Below are 6,000 nucleotides of genomic sequence, written 5' to 3'. Positions count from 1 at the left end.
GTTGACATTTGCAGGAGCATTGAGACTTGAGACAGTTAACTTTGTACTTCTTGGAAAGTTCAAGAAAGAAACTTTTCTGCCTACTGTAAGATATTTACTGGTGGGAATAGCCTCTGTCAAATCAGTCTTACGATGAGAGTGGCCAACCACTAACTAGATGTCCTCTGGATGTCCCTTCCAACCCACTTTTCCTGTGATTGTTTTTTTCTCTTCTGGCTTCAAAAAGCCTCACCAGCATGGAAAGTCAGAAATCCGTCAGATTAAAACATCAATAGCAAAACAAATTGGGCCACTCAGTAGTCTGCAGCTTTCCTAAATTTTACAGGACATGCAAAAATCTACTGAATAAGGAATTGTGTAGTAAAGTGTACAAATTCCACAGAGAGACATGGCAAAGCCATGAAGGTTTAAGTTGGGCAGCTCACTGCCCATCATGTCCAGCCATGATGTTCTGATGGTCTGTAAGTGATTGGAAATGTATCATACTGTAGTATTTAAAAAGAAATGAAAAATCCCCTAAGAAATAATGTCACAGGGGATCTTAGAAGTGAGTTACAGAAGGCAGAATACGACCCAGTGAAGTGGGATTTGCTGCATGTCACAAGCTCTAGCTGACTCCACTGACTCAGTCTGTGACCCTGAAAGAGTTATTACATCATTCATACCAGAAAATGCAGAAATGGGCTTCCACTCTTCTTTCCCTCCTTGTTTTTGATTTTTGTTGGCAGGGAAAGCATAAGATAGGCAGCCTCTGTTCAAGTGCTCAGCATCTGCAGCAGCACTAAGCAAGGCTGAGCCGGAGGGCAAAGTAATCGCGTTCAGGAAACCACTAAGTGAAAAGTTACATTTCAGGACATGCACCCTGCATTATTTACATCCATCTCTCCAAGCCTGATACAGTGCATGGCACAGCTCAAAGTCTTGCTGAAAATCAGAATGGAATTGCCAACTTAAATTGTTACTCGCTCTTACTATCAAGGAGATGGTGACATACTCAGATATATCAAATGTATCTCATCTCCTTCCAAGTATGTATAACTTCCCACTTTTTTTTCAGCTGATCTCAGGAAAATACAGCTCTGAAGAGGGGTTTGGTTTATGATAATTTCTCGAGTCCCTGCTGTTTGTGAATTGCTTCTCCTGAGAGTACCAAATAGAGGTTTGTATATATTAAATTCAGGCAGAAATTCTGGGGCTGTGTGGTGTCTCCCAAGGAGAGGCCCAGGATGGACACAATGCCTTTCCACCCTGGGCTGGGGTGAGGAGGGGGCTGCAGCCCAGCTCTCTGGCTTTTGCCATGTTGCTCTCCCACATCCCATCTCCTCGCTGGCTGAAGATCTTGCCATGTTTGTTGAGATCTGGCAGTGAGCACACCCTGAGAAGTGCTGCCTGGCTGAGCTGAAGCTGCAGTTCCTGTCACGTGCAGCAAGTCCTTTGTACCTTGCCTAATCCTGTCGTGGTTATTAGAAACTTTTGTGACTGCTGCATCCATTTCCCTGGCCTCTGTCCTCTGCTCCCAAGCCCCTGATTCCCTTGTGTACTGACTGTGTGTGTGGAACACCAACAGCTTGCTGGCTGTTGTTATTTTAGTCCAGTTCCTTGACAGAGGGTCTGCTGCCTCTGTGTAGGCCAATAAATCTCACTTTTAAGACCTTTTTATCAACTTGGTGTATTTTTGTGCAGCGTAGACTGCATTATTTTGGGGGGTGGTTTGGCACTTCTCTACCCCTGTATCAGTGGTATTTTATTGCTGTGCTCAGGGCTCCCCTGAGGAGCGGTTGGAGGGGAACCTGTGCCTGCAGCATCCTCTTACTGGGATGACAGAATTTGATACCATTTTGATAAAGTTACAGGTGGGCAATAGTGCACAAGCCTTCGAGGATTGTCTTTTTAAAGAACCTATAATTAACTTTCCTGATGAAACTCATCTTTCCCCTGGCAACCTAAATGCTAACTTCATGGCAAAGTCTGAGTTACCTGTAAACTTACAGGGATTTCGTTTTAATGTTTCAGCAGAAGAGTTTTTTGGTTTGGTTTGGGTTTTTTTTCAATTCATTTATAATGCCTACATTTCTCTATGGATACAAAATTACAGCAGTAATTATTTTAGGATTCAACCCAGTTGTTTTTTGGACTTGCCAAAAGTCAGGGCTTTATTATGCTATTGATTTTTTTTTTTTTTTTTTTTTACTTTTTTTAATTAAAAAATTCCAAACTCTTGACAGATTATGTTCTATGTGAAAACCATGATATAATAACACCTGGAATTTCTAAATCTGCAGCTAGAATTCTTAAATCCCCGGAGATGACACATTTGATTGTTCAAATATGTTCTTGTTGATCTTGTGCAACAATAGGTTTTCCCATGTGGTTTTAGAAAATATCAGATAAACCACAAGCAAGAGGGGAGGATGTTAGCAGGCGTGAAAATTCAGTGTTTCCTAGTTATAAGTAGTTATTAGTTTTGTTATTTTTAAGCAATAATAGTAGCTGCCATCATCCACAGGGTGATGTTCATCAGTTGAGTGAAACCAGAAATATCCAATAAAGCACAGAAGTAATTATGGGACTGAAAGAAAAATCAAAATATGTTACGTTGTTTTTTGCTTTAGTTGGTGGAGTGAAATCTTTGCAGAATATCCTGCGTTGTTAATAGGCATAAGATGTCTGATGTCATTGGATTGCACTCCTTGGTGACCTAAGCATGGGCTCCTTTGTCCTTTACTCTTTATTGCTGTACCTTTTGGGCACAGAGCTGCCTTCCTGTTTATAAGCTGCTGTTCAGGCAGGGGACTTCGGGGGGGTTTGGAGTGTCTTTTATACTGATATGTGCTCAATGTCACTGTCATGCCACATAGCATCATAAACCCCATCTTAGGTTCCAATGTAATTAATTCTTTAAATTTACTAATGCCTGTACTCTGAATGAGATGGTAAAGGAGAATGAATGTGTCATTACACTAGAGCATCCTGGATAGAATTGCCTCTTTTACAGGGTAAAAGATAATTATCTCTGTAATTAAATGTTCTCCTGCTTGCTTAATAGCTATAAACCAGCCACTTTGCTGGTGTAATTGCTGAGCAGTATTTAAGAATGCTCTGTGCTACTGCCTGATGTGGACCTTTGGGAGAGTTATAGTAGGAAGGAAAGCAAAAAGCAAGTTACTGTTTAAGAATGATAAATACAAGTATTAATAGTAAGTATGTGGTTTTCTTTCTTGAAACTGTTTCCTACAAAATTAAAGCAAGGCTTCAGATATATTAACGTCAAAGGCACAATGCTTCAAAGAAGACACAGCAGTAGGAAGAATTATGTTAATAAAGTTACTTCTCCTCTCATTTTTCCCCTTTCTTTGGTCACTTGCAAGCATCAAAACAGGTCATTCCTATCCATATATATGTAGTTTCATTTTTCAGAGGTGTAGACAATTGTGTTTCTTTCCAAGATAACCATGATAGTTTGCCAGCATGACCTTTTTTTGTGTTCAGTTTTCAAGTACAGATTTTATTGCATTGACTGCTCTTGATTCCCAAGTGAAAGCAAAGATGCTGCTGCTTGTGTGGGTTGTCATGTTGAAGGTTGCTTTATGCTACAATACATTTAATTGTGTGGTGCAGCAAAGTGTTTATCTGTCCTTGCATAGTCATTTTACACAGTAAATATTCCTTCTTGTCTGATAAATGCTTCTTCTTCTGTATGATTTATGTTTCCTTGCAAGATTCTCTGTCTCTGCCTTTAGTGACTGAATAGCAAAACTTTGTTGATAACTTCTTTTGTCATGTTTACCCTGGTTCTTTCTATTTTGAGTCAAAATAGTGTCTGTTAATATATATTTAGATCATTTTCTCAGCAGGCTGGTTCCTTTTTTGTTCCTTCTCTGATGTAAAATATTATGTTTTCCCACAAGTAATTCTCTTATCCTTTGATATTTTGTTAATCACTTTGAGGTAGTCTGCCAGTTGGTTTTATTGTTTGGGCTTTTTTGGGTTTTTTTTTGTTTGTTTGTTTTGTTTATTTGTTTTGGTTTTGTTTTTAATAGCTTCATATATTAAAGGTCTAATCCTGCTCCTGGTGGTGCTTTCACACATTTTTCCTTTGACTATAATGGTGGTATAAACACTAAGACTTTGGCATTCATACTCCTAGAATGTGTGGTATTTTCATGTGGGCCTAAATGCAGGTCATATTTCAGAGTAGGATTATTCACTCACTAGGGCACAAAGACATAAAACAAAGGGAAGGGGGAAAAACTTGTGAGCACAAAACAAATACCTCACTTTTCTGAAATACAAGGGAAGAGGAAGTCTGCCAGGGAAGCCAGAGAGTAAGCAGATGATTGTGGTAGAAAACCAAACCAAGCTACTAATAAAAGCCAGACCACCCTATCAATGATTTCTGCTCTTTGGTTCACTGTGGAGGAGTTTGAGGACAGTTGCTGTTCCAGAACTTTTCTTTTAGGACTCCTTATGAAAATCAGCATAGAAATAAATGGTAATTCTTCCCATAGAGAGGTCATCAGTAGACAGAGTAGCCCAGTGGCCTGTGGTGATAGGTGTGTTAAATATGCCCCAGGTGACCCAAAAAGGAGCAGGGAGGGAGCAGGTTACACTGGAGCTATGGAGTTTTTTGAGTGAAGATGGGGGCTGACTGAAGTGCTACATAAAAAAATCCAGGTCTGATGACCTGAGTGATAAAAGTGACAGGTAAAACACAGGTAAATGCGATGTGAGGTACATGGGGGTGGTGAGGAGAGCAATCCTGAGCTCTTCTTCTGGGCTGAGCATTATAAGTCAAGAGAAAGGTTTGGGGATAAGAAAGATTAGCTGAATTCCCCACAGTCATCAAGAAAACAACTTGCCTGCTTGGGTTTAGGAAGAGGAATGAAAATAAACCTGAAAACATTGTTATGACACTGCATGATGGTACTTCTGCATCTTGAATATTGCATGTAGCTCTGGCCCCATCTTCATAAAGGTACAACGGAATTGGAAAAGGCTCATAAAAGTGCAGCCTAAATGATCAAATATACTGAGCAGGCTCCATAAAGGGAATAAATGGGACTCTCTTCCCTGAACAACAAATGCCTTAAGAGGTTTAGGAAACTGGGAGGTGAATATATCTTCCTGGGCAGAATCCAGCAGGAACCAAATGAAACTCAAGGACTCTAGATCAAAACAGTGAGGTTGTTCTTCACTGAGTTGGTGGTAAAACTCTGGAATACCACAAGATGTTATAGATGGCAGAAGTTTCCAATTGGGAAAAAAAAAAGCTGGATATATTTGTAGCAAAAATTCCTTCATTAAACATTAAATAGAAATAGACTGTGTCTGGTTCAGGAGATTGCTACCAATCCCCCTTGTCCTGCTGGAGGCTGGAAGAGCACTTCAGGGAAGTGATTATGGACGGCAGGAGTTCAGGAGACACACGCAGACGATCAACACGATCAGACGATGTTCAATTTATTATTTAAATGAGTTAGCTTTTATACAGTTAGCTTTTTCCAGGTATGGGATTACAACAAGGTGATTGGATAGCTCAGTCTGTGCACACATCTCATGCCTTCAGTTCGTTGGTTCTGATGCTCTGTCTCCATGGCCTGACATCATTCGTGCCGCCCAAAGTCCCTCCTATTGATCCGCCTTTAGGGACTTTCCCGGGGCTTTCCAGGTGTCCTTTTATCTCCAGTTTCCCACAACTTTCAGCTATAAACACACAGTTTTCTCGTGCCTTATAACTATAAACATACAGTTTCACACAGTTTGCAAGTATAAACACAGAGTTTTTCACACGGCTTGCAACCTCCAAAGTTATGTCAAGCAAGGCCTAGTGCTTCTTAGAACAATCAAATATGGATTGTTCATAAAGTGTTCATTTTCCTGCCACAGATGATCCTGGGATTATGCTGTTTTTCCATTCTTCCTGAGGCAGCTGCTATTGGACCTTGTAGTGACAGGCTGTTGGGATGGATAGACTTCATTCTTCCTTATGCTCTTTTGTCC

The sequence above is a fragment of the Pseudopipra pipra genome, chromosome 8, assembly GCF_036250125.1.
Source record: "Pseudopipra pipra isolate bDixPip1 chromosome 8, bDixPip1.hap1, whole genome shotgun sequence".
Taxonomy (NCBI): Eukaryota; Metazoa; Chordata; class Aves; order Passeriformes; family Pipridae; genus Pseudopipra; species Pseudopipra pipra.
This window is presented reverse-complemented; position numbering follows the sequence as displayed.